This window comes from Acinonyx jubatus, chromosome B3 (assembly GCF_027475565.1).
Source record: "Acinonyx jubatus isolate Ajub_Pintada_27869175 chromosome B3, VMU_Ajub_asm_v1.0, whole genome shotgun sequence".
NCBI lineage: Eukaryota > Metazoa > Chordata > Mammalia > Carnivora > Felidae > Acinonyx > Acinonyx jubatus.
In genome coordinates this window covers 40298975-40314271 of record NC_069386.1, presented here as the reverse complement: position 1 = coordinate 40314271, position 15297 = coordinate 40298975, and the positions used below count along the sequence as shown (strand labels likewise).

The window sequence follows — 15297 nt, the reverse complement described above, 5'->3', positions numbered from 1 at the left end:
CACACACACACACATTTCCTGCCCAGTTCCCATAACATCCTGTGCTTCCCCCATTTCAATGTGTCTTACACTGTCTCAAGGTGGTCGCTTACTTATCTGTCTCTTCACACTGGGTTATAAGCTTCCTGAGGGTTTTGTTCCTATCAACTACCTAAAGCTCAGGATAGAGCCCAGCATCCACCAGGTGCTCATAATTGTTCCCTGAGTGAAGACACCTGCCATTTCGCTGCAATGTGCTAACCCAGCACGGGACATACTTTCTACCTCATTGAACCCTTCCAGCTATCTTATGCAGTGGATGTTATCATTTCCCTGTTTCAGAAAGAAACCAAGACTGAAATACTGGCTTGTGGACACAGGGATTTTCATGTTTTGTTTTGTTTTTTATTTTTGAGTGAGAAAGCATGAGTGGGGGAGGGCCAGAGAGACAAGGAGCCAGAGGATCCTAAGCGGGCTCTTCGCTGACAGCAGCAAGCCTGATGTAGGGCTCAAACTCACCAACTGTGAGATCATGACCTGAGCTGAAGTTGGACGCTCAACCGACTGAGCCACCCAGGTGTTCCTGGACATGGGGATTTTAACCTCTATCTGTTGGACTCCAAAACCTCTGCTCTAACAACTAGAGTAAATGATCTTCCTGCTTCCCAAAGGTTCTGGGAAATCTATCCCGGGGGGGAAGTGGATATTCTGCTCCAGGCTGGCAACCTAGGGCAGGCTTGGTCCCTGGCTCAGGCATAGCTGTTTTGCTCTCCTGGCACTTGCTTCCCATCCCTGCACGCCTTTTCTTCCAGTGACACTTTACCCAGGTGAGGGGCCCCGAGTGCAGTTCTGGCCTGCCCTCACGCTGGGTTCAAAGGCTCAGAAAAGGAATCTCAGGATCTCCTGGGCTCGACCTTGTTTCAAGGAGAGAAGAGAGGTCCTGGCAGAGTCCCCATAGAGAGTCTGGGTAAAGTGATATGGCCTGTGGTTTTCAGGCTGAGAGGTGACCTTAGGGCAGCAGGAATGTTCTACTGGGTGTCAGGACCCAGATTCTTGTCCTCACCTTACCACTCACACACAGAGCCATTTGGACCAAATGTACCTTCTGGCTCAGACCTGCCCTCAAATAGCAAAACAGTAAAATAGACCCTATATCTGCAGCTCCTCTCGCTTTCAGAAGGGTTTCCTTCTTGCTGTCTCAGCCTTCACTAACCAGGAGGCAAAGCAGGGGCTGTTATTTTCCAAACATTCACCAAGGCGAGCAGCGCACTAGCGCTCTATGTCATCTTTGCAACCATTCTGAGTGGTGGATTATTATCACCCCCATTTCACAGATGAGGAAACAGAGGCTCAGAGACCTAAAGCACTGGCTTAAGGTCCAACAGCTCATCATGGCGGCATCAGGGTGGGTTTCCTGGGCAGTGCAGCCCCTGCTCGCCACCACTTCACCCAGTTTGGTTAAATATCTTCAGCGGTCCCACTGACCATGAGAGTAAGGTCAAGGTGCCCTGCCTGATATTTGAGGCATCGAAGTTCTGCACTGACTGCCCCACACTACCTTCCCAGCCTCACTGCCCATCATTTGCTTGCACCTGCCCCATATCCCCTCAAGGTGGGTATTACCACACCCAGAATGACATCTCAGTTCCATCCTTTTCTCTGGCTCTTCCCCTTGCCTAGAATATCTTTCCTACTCTTCTTCACACTTTCAGAGATGATGCCCCATCCCTGCCTCGTTTTACTCCCTTACTTTTCAATGAAGCAGCCCCTGACCTTGTGCTCTAACCCCCTTAGGTGGGGGTTATGAGCAAGTGGTCCTAAGTTGCAGGCTGTCTCTCATATTGTGACACTGCTCTCCTGAGTGGTGGCCTCCCTGGGAAAATTCAGGTCAGCATTAAGTTTCCTGGCCTCCCCTATGGTGTCTTGCATCCTGTATGTCCCACTGAAATACGCTGACGTGTACTGAAAGAATTGGGAACTAGTGAGTGGTCCTTCCTTTTCTGCCCTGTGGAGGCCCTCCACCACCACTAGGGGGGCCCTAGTGCACTCCTCCCCACAGGGCTGCTATAGGGCTGGGCCAGGAGAAAAATGACCGAGGGAGGATCCCCAAGGGTAGTCTGAGGGCCAATAAAGCAGAAGTTCCCCCAGGGGGGTTTTCTAAGCTTCTTTGCTTCCCCCTTCCTGAACAGGGTAGGGCACTAGAAAAGATCCTGGGCCTGGGTAGTGGGAAATTCCAGTTCCACCTCTACCATATGAGGCCATGTGAACTTAAGCACATCACTTCCTCTCTCTGGGTCACAGCTCCCCAGTTCTAAAATAGACACTGGATGGGATCCAGAGCCCCTTCGCGCTCTAGCCTCCGCAACTGCAAGGTGGCATAACCTCCCAAGCTGGCCGGGCAAATTCCCACTCCTCTGGGCCCCAAAGCGAGACATACAAAGGCTCAGGTCTCCTGGCTCTTGGTCAGGAAGGACGAACAATCCACTGTGACCACAAACTACTGGGCCCAAGCCAGGACGCTCTTTGGGATAGTGTGGTCCTAACCATCTGCCCTTTCCTCCAGCTTTAGTTGCTTCAACCAAATACTACCCACATGTTTGCCATCACCTCCAAAGCATGGCTGGAAAGAAGGATCACATTCCAGTAGGTGCCCCCACTGCCCAGCACTGGGTTTGTGGAGCTGCTACCAAGAGGTGAGACTGCTCTCATCTGTCAAAACAAATCACCCAGCTCAGCCCACCAGGCAGGCAGCTGTGGGAGAGGCCAACATGCCCCTCCATGTCCCAGCAGCTTTGGTCAGAGGTGCCTGCTATGGTGCCAACCAGAAGCCAGTCCTCCTGGCAGGACCGATGTCAGTGGGTGATCCCCACCAGTCCAGTACAGCATGACCAAGAGCCCCTGCAGGATGAAGGCGGCCTCTGGGGGCTACACAGTAAGGTGCAAAAGACTTGAGCTTAGAGCCAGGCAGGTCAAGGTTCAAATCCCAGCTCTGTCACTCACAGTGAAACCTGCTCAAAGTCAGTGGATCTCTTGCAACCATGATTTCCCACTTGTAAAATGAGTCACCTACCATGGCAGAGGGTTGTTCTGAAGATTCAGAGATGGTGCACGTAAGGATCAATGCCCAGCAAGATTTCAAACCATGGTAGCTATGTTTGTTTGCTCCTCTCTGGGATGCAGCAATGACAACAGTCAGCCCTGGGAATCTTACTAAATCCCTGCTGAGTCACCTGTGCACACCTGCAGACCATGCCCTCTCACTGACCTGACCTGCCTCCTGTCCCACTCATTTGGGTAGGAGTTCGGTAAGCAGATGAAAAAGACTCTCATTCTGAGAAGGAGACACATGATCAAGGAAATAATCATAGAGATGATGCTGGGGCACCTGCTCACCCCCAGTTCACCATACCGTGTTCACAATGGTGAGGCTACAAGGGACCTCAGAGGTCATTTAGTCCCTTCATGGTTGCAGAGCAGCTCAAAGAGGTCAAGAAACTGCCAAGGTCACTGAGCAAGGAGCAGAGCCCAAGTCTGCTGACCCCCTCCCTACCCAGCATCCTCTCCAGGTGCCTACGCAGCCTACCTATCGCTGGGTGAGGCCGCTTACCTCAGCAGAGCAGGGGCCCAGCCACTCTGTGCTATGGGGACAAGAAGGCTGCAGATGAACCTTCATTGCAAATATCAAGCATGGCCCCAGATTATTCAGGAAGCGCTGGGCAAACTGAGAAAGCAAGGCTGACTGCTTCCAGGCCTCTCTGGGCTGGTTTCCATGGTGCTGCAGCAAACTCTCCCCCTGGCACACCGTGGATGAGACCACAGGCAGCCCCTTCCCACAAGCCTCCAGTGTGGCCTATACCCAAGGCCCGTCTCCGTCTGGCATTCAAGGCCCTCCTATCACTGGACACTCACATGCCAACCGACCTCCTCATCACCCGTACCCCAATCTGCAGTTCACTCTGGGGGAATGGCCTTCCTCACAAGCTTTTTCTTCCCCCTGACGCCCAACTCCAACACACACACTGGAACATCTTCTGTGATCCCCTCCCTTCTGGCACGTGCAGCCATTTGTTTCCCGTCAGGGCCTGTATGGTACCCCGACATGCCTCTGGCAGAGAACCAACGGCACTGTAATTCCTTATGTGAGCTCCCTCCTCTATCCTGAAGCCCCACAAGGTGGATGGGGGCCTTGCCTGCCATTGCCACCCCTAGGACCCAAGAGTGGCTGCTATTTCAGTAAGTGCTCAGGAATTGTCTGCTGGACAAATGGACAAACCACATATGCGTCTCTTGCTCATTCTGCTTTTAGGGAATCAAGAGAGATCACAGCTAAGAGACTTAGAACCTGGATTTGAATCCCAGTTTTGCCATTTACCAGCAGTGTGACACTGGCAAGTTCCTTAGCCTGTCAGCCACAGGTTTCTCACCTATAAATAAGCAGCAATAAATTAGATAATAAAACCTACCTCATGAGGGTTACCAAGAGGATCAAACAGGGCATAAAACGTGACCTATAACTGTTAGCATCATCTTTTTTTTTTTTTTTATGTTTATTCATTTTTGAGAGACAGAGCATGGGCAGGGGAGGGGCAGAGAGAGAGAGAGGGAGACACAGAATCCGAAGCAGGCTCCAGGCTCCGAGCTGTCAGCACAGAGCCTGATGCAGGGCTCAAACCAACGAACCGTGAGATCATGACATGAGCCGAAGTCAGATGCTCAACCGAGTGAGCCTTCCAGGTGCCCCAGCATCATCTCTATGATTATTTCCTTGATCATGTGTCTCCTTCTCAGAATGAGAGTCTTTTTCATCTGCTTACTGAACTCCTACCCATCCTTCCAAGCCCAGCCAAAATTCCTATCTCAGGAAGTATCATCTGAATACCCAGCCCAGCTCTCCTTCCTTGTCCTGGCTCCACACTTGTGCAGCAACCTCGCCCTGCAGTACCAACCATTTCGCCAAGACCCTGATTGTTAGTCCTGCCTCCCCAACAAGACTGCCCACTTGCAGAGAGCAGGCGGACTTCTCATGCTCTTTCTACGGTCCTAAAAGCACAACCTATAGCATTTAGTTTACGAAGCATTCATACTTACTTGATTCTCACTCTCTGAGGCAGATACCATCATCACCCCCATTTTACAGATGAAGAAACAGAGGCTCAGAGAGGTTAAGTGCTTTCCCAAGGTGCCTCAGTAATAAGTAGTGCAGCTAGGGTTCAAGTTCTGGCTGACTCCAGATCCTGTGGGCTCTCCCTTCTTCCACGTCCCCTCCCTTCCTCTAGTTGATGCAAGGGTGCCTGCTGGGGTCACTCCTGCCTGCTGGCAAAGTGGGCACGTCCATCTTGGCCCTGGTGCCTCAGCAGCTTCCTGCCCCAGCTCCATGTTTTTCCCAGAAAACCCACAGCTGTGGCTTAGGGAAGGACCCCAACTGGGTTGCACTTGGATTTGTTAAGCCACAGCTTCTGGCCACTCGCTCATGGCCTCCTCCTCTGGGGAAGGCTGTTACATGGTTCTGACCTCCCACTGCCCTATTCAGTAAAGCAGAGGAGAAAACCTACTCTACCTACCTACTCTGTCTCTAGGCCCTAGCAGCAGGGGCAGAAATAAAAATTCACTTTCAAAGGCATTCCAGGACCACTGGCTTTCGGCTTTGGGCCAATCAGCAATGTTGGATCTATGGTCTGTGCCAAACTAGCATTTGTGGTGAGCTTTCCCCGCACATCACCTTATTAGATCCTCACAGCCACCCAGCTATGGATGGCTGGTGCCCCATCTCACCAGTGAGGAATCTGGGCTTGGATCAAGACATTCTGAGCCCCCAAGCTGTGCTTTGGGGGTCCACGTCTGAGCTAGTTGCCCATTGTAATCCTCTGGAGACTGTGCTAATGCTACCGAACCGACAGAAATCAACTCACCAGGAGTGAGGCTCTTGTACTGGTTTTGGAAAGCAAGTTCTCTAAGCAAGTCTGAAGAGGACAGTGTCATGTTTGGGAAACCAGTGCCAACGAGGGCCCAGTCACCTGACAGACACAGGTTTGAATCCCACTCTGCCCTGTGCTAGCTGTGTGACCCTTGCCAAGTCAGTCACCCCTCTGAGCCTTGGCTCCTCATCTGAAAAATGGGAATACTAATATGTTAAGAGGTTCTGAGGAGACACAATAAAGCCCAAGGAGCTCTCGAGCAACCTCCTCTTTCTATAAAATGGGCATGACCCAGAACCTCCCTCACAGTGTGGCTGCGTGGATAAAAAGAGCGAACGCAAGCACAGCACTCAGAGAAGAGCCTGCGTGTCTCCGAGGTGCTCAGGAAACGTTGGCTGCCATTATTATCACTACACCCCTGACAACAGTCAGCCTGCATAGAGCACGAAACCTGTTCACAAAATGCTTTCACCTGCAAAGTCTCTGAGACCCAGGGGGGTGCTGGGGGGGGGGGTGCCCACTGGCTCATGACAGCCAATTGTTAAATTTGAAGGAATTTTGTGAGCTGGTTGTTAAAGAGAGCTATGTAACTGTATTATTTTAATATTAAAATTAAGTTATATAAACTTACAGTTAAATAGGCTATCTTAAAAACAACCCTTAAAACTCATTGCTTCCTAATTTTGTTAATTATGTGTTAATAGTCTCGACGCTCTTGAGGTGATTTCTGCCCTCTATCTCTGTGTTGGGGAAATACTAATTAATGGTGTGCAATTGCACGCTGGTTCCTTGAAATTGGCCATGGTGGGTGTACTGATACTATGGAAACTGGCAGATGCTCCGATCAGGACCTCGTTTGTGGTCTTCTTGATCCTAGACTTAAGAAGCGCTGGAGAAGGTCCCTTAATAATGCAGATTAAACTTAAAAGGGTGCCGTGTCGGTAGCCGTCACTTTGTGAATAGCACAGAAACTGAGGAAATATATTTTTTTTGATATTCAGAAACTATTATCTAGTTCAGCAAAGAAGTCATTCGTGTCATTGACAAACGAGTAAAGTTCCAACGCATGTCTTCATTGTTTGGTTTTTATCTCACTTGTTAACGTAGACAAAAAGATCAACCAACATTCTGGTCAGAACTACACTCAGGTGTCACCTGCAGCCATAGATTGGCTATGGATACAAGGGTTTGGCAAAAAAACGAAGAAAATGTGCTATGAGAAACAACTTGCTCTATGGAATTTACAATAAAAAGTTTTATTTACTTTATTGTTTATAAGTTGTGTTGTAAATCTTTGTATCATAAAATTCAGGATAAATTTGTGTGTGTGTATAAACATACACTTGTTTTCTGGAGATCTGGCTGCTCCCAGAATACCACTGCAAAGAACCTCACACAGGAGGGTACTCTCTGTGTTTTCTAGACGAGGAACTAAGGAACAGAGAAGTTAAGTAACTTATTTGAGGCCAAACAACTAAGTTGTGGAGCCGGGCTTATAATTGAAGCCCAGGTCGGGGCACCTGGGTGGCTCAGTCAGTTAAGCATCAGACCCTTGGTTTGGGCTCAGGTCATGATCTCATGGTTCATGAGTTCTAGCCCTGCATCAGGCTCTGTGCTGACAGTGCGAGCCTGCTTGGGATTCTCTCTCTCTCCCTCTCTCTTTGCCCCTCCCACATTCTCTCTCTTTCTCTCAAAATAAATAAATAAACTTAAAAAAAATTCAAGCCCAGGTCTTCTTAGTGCTAAGGTTCCTGTTCTTTCTACAATTTTCATTGCTTCCAGAATCAGATTCTTTCACTCCTACTGAGATCAGAGGCGGTAAGAGGACTGACAGTGGAGCTGTGAATGGAACCTAGAAGTAACTGTTTGAACACATGATACCTCCCTGGAGGCCAGGCCTAGGGAGGGGCCCCCAGTGGAGGGCATGGGCAGCTAGAAGCCCCAGGAGGCCTCTAAGCACCTAACAGCGAATGCAAAGGCAATTTGCATTTCTAGTTTCCTGGCAGTCTTACACAGTGTCCTGCCACCCTCAAAATCTTCCCGGCCGGCTGGCTGGAAAGTGCTACCTTATTCATTCCCCCTTTGGATGTTTCCATGCCCACCTTCCCTTCTGAATCCCTTTGGAGGAATAGGGAGGAGTAGGGAGAGGAATAGGGAGAGGAATAGGGAGAAATGTGGCCTAATAAGACCAGTTAAAACTGAGAACCAATATTTGCAGGAAGTGTTAGAATTTGCAAGCCCTCTCATTAATACTGATACCTCCCTGGTCCTTTGCTCCACCCCCACGGGACAGGAAGAAGAGGCAATATTATCTCCACTTTCAAGGCCAGGAAACGTCAGAGAGGTGAACTCCCAACGTCACACAGCATAGGTTGAGACTCAAATGCAGGCTCAACCCCCAATCCTCTCCTCTTTCTACTTCACCATGTGGCCTCCTGCTGTATCTTGTAAGAGTCACCTGGTTGGTTTAATGCTTCCCATTTCAAAGCATCTATATTTCAATTCTTTTAATAATGGCTGTCTATAGCTTACATTTGGGCACATTTTGTTCCTTCCCTCCACTATTTAGAAGTTCAGCATTCTGAGGGTCACTTCTCCTCAGGTTGCCCTAGGGTGGCCTTGCAGTAGTTGATAAAGCAAACCGCATGTATTTCTAGGGCTTCGGGCTCACAGTCTTATGCATGGGGCGGAGATGAAGAGGGCACAAGCTAAACTTTGCATCTGAGAAACAGGAAGCAGGGTCCACCTCTCAGAATATCCTGAGGGGGTAAGGAAATCAGAAAATACTTGTATAAAAGTTTCTACAGCAAAGTAAAATACTTGACAGCCCATGTGGGCTGCTGGGGTTAATATGTAAAGTTAAAAAAAAAAGCACAAAAGAAAACTGTAAAAGCAATATAGTTACAAGTACCCTAACACACACACACACACACACACACACACACACACCTGTTCATAACCACACCAAGTGATAATAATAGTTGCTTTGGAGTGGAAAGTCTGTGGGTAACTTCCGTGTAAGTTTCTACATTTTCTATGAGTTATTACTTTTTATAATAGCATAAAAGATCATCCTTCCCTTGAAAAATGCTCTTAAGTACAGAGAACAAACTGAGGGTTGCTGGAGGGGTGTTGGGTGGGGCAATAGGCTAACTGGACAAGGGACATTAAGGACGACACTTGTGATGAGCACTGGGTGTTATATATATGTGATGAGTCACTAAATTCTATTCCTGAAATCATTATTACATTATATGTTAACTAACTTGGATTTAAATAAAAATTTTAAAAGATGCTAAGGGGTACCTTTGGCTCATCTCTTTCCCATATTCTTATCACCGCCTCCAACTGGCGTACTCTCTCTGCCCTGCCAGAATTTTCTTTCAATATCAGAAATAGAATCTTGTTTATCCACCCATTAAAGGTCTTCCGCCAATGCTTGCTCATTTTCTTAAGTATGATGCACTGTAGGAGACCAACCTCAGTCTCAGGAGAAGCCTACAGAAGTGCCAAGCATGAAGTGTCAGGATGGCTATAATCTTCTCTCAAATTATGCCAAAAAATTTTTAAATCACATACATGTTTTTATTTTAATTTGTACTTAAAATGATTTTAATTCTAAAGATCATACAATATGTACACATGTGTACGTGTCTGTGTGTAGATACACAGACATAAAATACTTTTATATAAGTAAAAAGTTTTTTCTTTCTTTTTTTTATAATTTTCTAAATGTTATTTAATTTTGAGAGAGAGAGACCGAGCAGGGGTGGGGGAGGGGCAGAGAGAGAGGGAGACACAGAATCCAAAGCAGGCTCCAGGCTCTGAGCTGTCAGCACAGAGCCCGACACGGGGCTCGAACCCATGAACTGCAAGATCATGACCTGAGCCGAAGTCGGACGCTCAATCGACTGAGCCACTCAGGCGCCCCTTTTAATTCTTTTTTACAGAAAGAGGTAAAGCAAATGTGGCCACGTGTTGAATCTAGGGGGATGGTGTAATGGTGTCCTCTGTATTCTTGCAATTTCTTTAAATGTTTTGAAATGTTTTCGTAATAAAAACATTTGAGGGGAAAAGCCTTCCATGGCTGTGACTGCCTATACAGACTCTTTGGTCTGGCCTTCACCATCACAATCTCACCCTATCCTAAGTTAAATCTCTGCCATGTCTTACCTTCACTTCATGCCACCAGATTTTAGTATGGAAACAATCTCATTCTTGTAAGTTCTACTTTCAAATGCATGCACATTTTATAGCAGTTAATAAAATAGGCACTTTTTAAAAATTATGAGGATATTAGAAAGAAAAAACAATGTAACCAGATGAGAAATTAACCATGTAAAGGATAAATGTATGACACGGTTCAGACCCTTGGATTAATTAAATATAAGAGGCATGGACCAAGGAAGTAAGAAGTCTACACCATCACAGTTTGGTGACTGAAAAAGCTGGTAATACCCAGTTTGGCTTAGTGTTTCCTCACTGGCTAAGTTCAAGCTCCAGCTATCTTGCTTAATACCTATGTGATCTTGGAGTGCCTGGGTGACTCAGTTGAGCACCCATCTCCTGATTTCGGCTCAGGTCATGATCTCACAATTGTGAGATCGAGCTCTGCATCCGGCTCTGCGCTGAGGATGCAGACCCTGCTAGGGATTCTCTCTCTCTCTCCCTCTGTCTCACTGCCCCTCCCTGCTCATGCTCACTCTCTCTCTCTCTCTCTCAAAATAAATAAATAAACATAAAAAAAAAAACCTGTGTGATCTTGGACAAGTTACTTAACCTCTCTGAATGTCAATTGCCTTGTGTGTAAAAAAGTGACAATACCTATACCTCAATGGGTGGCCATAAGGATCACATGAGAGAACAAACGTGTAAGCATGCTGTATTATAGAAAGTGCCATATACATTTAAAGTACTGTTGATATCATTCCTATGAAAGCTTGACAAGCAAACCCCCTCACATCGTCAACATAAAAACAGCTCAAAAGATGATCAGGGCATAGAGGAATTTGGAATTTTGGAGTACTTGTTCAGAAATTCACTCTTCCTTTCTAGTAGTTATATAAGCCAAAAAGCCCCATGAGGGTTCCTGGTTTGCATATAATTTTTTTCAATCCTCATGACTTGTTCTTTTTGCTTAAAATACTAGTCAGACCTGAGGCCGACCTTCCATTTTTGAATCCTCAAGTTGGATTAGGATGTAGGGGAGAAATACCAAAACTCAGAAGGGAAATTCCCAAATACAAAATAAACACAAAACCACACAAAACCGCCCTCGACAAGGCCTTTGTTTGTGTAGGGATCACACGCCAGGGTAAGGTTCCTAGGTGGTACTGACCCCCATTTCCTGGTAATCTGTCCCGCAAAAGGCATGTCTGAAGGCACACTGGGTGCTCCCTGTGACTGAAGGGCAGGCAGCCCCAATGTCCCTTCCAACCATGTAAATACAGGCAACATCATCTACCTTTACCACTCCTACCTACCCACCTCAATCAGCCTTTCTATGGTGAATTTACAGCACACACTGGCCTGGTATTCCCTCTGCTGAGGTGGAACACTTACCCCTTGGTAGTGGGGATTTGTTGGCAAGAGTCATGGTTAGCTTTCATTTCAGGTGGCCTCCCCACCAAGTCTCACCGTGGCCATCTCCTGCCCGTGGAAGGCAGGTACCATATCACATTGATGTTTGTCACTCTACTCCTGGGCATACTATAGCCCCCCAATAAATGTTCACATCATTGCACTGACTTCTGCCCGCAAACTCTTTTGCATTTCCCAGGTGACATCAAAGGGTCTTTGCCATCCATGCATGCATCTGGTCTTACTAAGTCATTTCATTCATTCATTTACTCATTCATTCAACACTGAGTAATGTGTCATGTGCCAAGCACAGTGCTAGATACAAGCAGAAGAGTGACCAACAGCAATAGACATTCTCAGACTGTACAAAGGGCAACGGAAGCATAAAGGCAAGTTCATTCTTAGTTATGCTTTGGGACGTAGTAGGGAAGGGAAAGGCTTCCTAGAGGAAATGATATTTCTGCTGGGCCTAGAAGGATGAACAGGAAGGATGTCCATGGACAGAGAAAGGAAGAGCAACAGCTTCCTGTATGGGAACAGCATGAACATAGAAGGAGAGAGGCCAGAACATGTATCTGTCATCTTGTTGCCTGGGGCTAGTGTTTTGGAGTGGGGAAAGGTGGATGAGACCAGAATCTGGACTAAGGCAGGATAAGAAAGGTCCGAATGCCATGCTGAACAGGTTTATTTATCCTACAGATGACAAGGACCCAACATAGATTTCTGGGCAACAGCATGCCATGATTTGTTTTTACCAAGACTGCTTATCATACATTAATTTGTCCATTTATCTGCTCTCTGCCACAAGGCTGGGAGCATGTGTTAACCAGGGACAGGGCTTCACCTCTCTAGCACAGTGACTGAACATAGGAGGAGCTTATCATGGGAAGATCCAGGAGAAGTTCATATTCCAAAGACAGGTGAGAGCTCACTGTCCTCCATTACCTGCTCCTGGAAGGTGAGCATGGAGAACAGGTCATGGGTAGGGGCATGGAGACAACACAGTGGCTGTGTCCATGGGGCAGCAAGGCTAGCCTGACTCACTTGGTGAGGAGTAACAGAATATAAGAGTTGAGAAAAGCAGAGGCACCTCACAGGGAGTGAAAATCAGGGAGAAAACTGTATTCGTGTAAAATGAATTTTATGTGGTTGGAAACAACATGGAATCAAGAAGTCCCCTCTAAGCTACCAGCTGGGCTTTCTACATGACCCCCTCCAGCTGGTGGAAAGTTCCAACCGGGGGCATGCCTACCCACATTCTGGCTCCAGGAAGTGTCTACCCAATCATGAGGTAATCCAGCTACTCATCACTTCCTGAAGTTGCTCAGCTGAGCCTGGACCAAGGGACTCACAGATGGGGAGGAAAGGTCAGAATGCTCACAGTGTGCACAACTCTAAGAACAGGAGGCCGAGACGGGGGTTAGCAGAATCACCCTACACACAACCGGGGGAAACCCAGTGACCATCTCCAGGCCAAGGAAAGCATCCACACTGAGCCCAGGAGCCAGACCTGCCCCAGTAGCAACGAATCTCAGCTCTGCTGGCTAATCGAGAATTGCATTAGCAGTTTTGTTTTTCTAGGCTGGCGGGCCCAACATACTGTAACAAGAGTTGTGTTTCCTTTTCCTCTATTCTGGGAGGGGAAATAACAATAGCAGGTATTATTACAGAGCACTGTCTGGTACACAGCAGGTAATGCTGCTTCTCTAACCCTTAACAACCGCACCAGGTAGGGATTATTATTTGCATTGAAGCCAAAAGACTGAGGTTTAGTTGTACCCTGGTACACAGTAGGATGAAGATGAAACCCCGACCTGGCCACCTCCAAGCCAGCACTCCCCACACCACAGCGAGCAGCCACACAAGCAAACTAAACAACGTGGACCCGCTTTAGTCACGGAGCCTGTGGGATTACAACACCTCCTACCTCTACCAGACCCCATAGAGAAAAGACAAAGGAGCCCATTTTGAGGTCGGTCTCCTGGAGCCAGTAAAGACACAGAAAACAGCCAGTTAATTGTCCACAGTACTGCCAGGAAGGAGACACAAATACAGTCCGGGTAGACGGTTGCCTGCTTAGTGTATTACCACTCTGAGGTCCAAAGTCCCCCTTAGGCCACACCCTCCTCGGTGACTCCAACTTTTACCCCAGATTCTTGTGTAAAACACTGCAAGGTGTCTCCTGTTGGAGGAATTCAAAATACTGCGGCAATCAGCAGAGAAGTAAGGACCCCACCGAGGGGAATCACGGCAGGTCACCCCACAGGGCAGGGTAAGAGCTGGGGTGGGGGTTCATGGCAAGAACTGAACCCACTGCCTGAAGCAGTCACTGTGAGACCGCAGGCATGCCATGCCCTCTCTGGGCCAGTCCTCCCAAGTCAGAACTTGGGTGTCATCCTGAACTCTGCAGTCTTCCTCATCCCCCACAGCTAATTAGGCACCTGATCAATCCTCAGACCAACCTCTGTAATTGATCTTCAATCTGTCCCCTCCTTACATTAGTTTTGCACTTCCCACATCTCACCCGATTACTGCACTAGCTTCCCGGATGGCACCTACACCCGCCTCCAGGTGTTCCCCATTCTATCCATCCTTCCAGCCAGAGGGATTTTTCCAAAACACACATGTGCTGGCCTCACCTCCCTGATCACCTGGCCCCTATATCCCTCAGGGTAAAGTTCAATCTCTTTGGCTTAGCTCTCAAACCCTGTGTCTGCCTTCTGCTCTCTTCCTGGCTTATTCTCCAGCCATTTGGAACATTCACCCTTTGCCTGTATTTCCCTGAATGCATTGTGCTATTTCAGGACCATGTACACTGTCGTTCTCTCTTCCTTAGAAGACTCTTCTCCTTTGATAACCCCTACCAGTCCTTCAAAATTCAACTCAAATAACACCTCTTCTAGGAAGCCCTCTCAGATAATGCAGTCTGACTTAGATGCCCTCTCCTTTCAGCTCCCTAGCTCCCCTATACTTCCTTCTATTGTTGGTCTTTCTTTTCTGTCTCCTGTACTAAGTTTCCTAGAAAAGAGGAACTAAGCCCAGACAGGTCCCAGTTGATTTTTGTATCTGTAGCAATACCTAGGTGCCTGGCGCAATGCTTGAAACACAACAGGAATTTCTGGACAGAAACATGAGTGGGTTTTCACCCTGGGAAATAGGTCCCTCTGATCACAGGTTAGAGGATCTTTAAGCTTTGGGTGTCTGTAAAGGCTCATCAGTCTACTAGACTGAGTTCAGTTACTATGGGAACTGCTCCTTCTACTTGACCACACTCTTGCTTTATGAGGTCCTATGTGGTCACAGTGAACTTTCTTGACCCTGAATACCAGTGACCACAAATGATGAGCGGCCCCTGGAAGCAGTTTTGTGGTCACAGTAGGGGATGGGAACAGGGAGGGCAGCCAGAGGCCCCTGAACTCCAAGATTGATGACCTCTGGGCCAGGGCTGCTGAAGGCTGTGCTGTGTAGGGCCTGTAGGGCCAGCCAACCTCAGTAGTCCTTGCCTGAACGCTTCTACTTCTGCCTGCTCATGAGTTAGTTCTCAGTTACTGAAGAGTCCAGTCTTGTGAAATGTGTTTGGTTTCAAGTTTCCTGTTGTTGGTCTAGTATTTAAAAACTGCACCCCACCTGCTCCCTGAGAGAGATAAGGTACCTGTGGTCTGAATAAGAAGCTTCTTGCAGTCAGTCTCTATGTGCAGAAAGCCTGATAGGTGAAATGAAAGTGAGGAAAGGGACACTTTCTGTGGCATCATTTCTTTCCTAGGAGCTCAGAGTTTTCTACAGCAAGAGAAGGGACGAGGGCCAAACAGGCACTGAGCCCTTC

The 15297-nt window shown here is 47.7% G+C and overlaps 1 protein-coding gene across 8 annotated transcripts in view; it reads right to left on the bottom strand.

Annotated features, from left to right (window-relative positions):
* DAPK2 (death associated protein kinase 2) overlaps positions 1-15297 on the bottom strand; it is a 118956-nt gene that overhangs the window by 30305 nt on the left and 73354 nt on the right. The gene's annotated exons all lie outside the window — the stretch shown is intronic.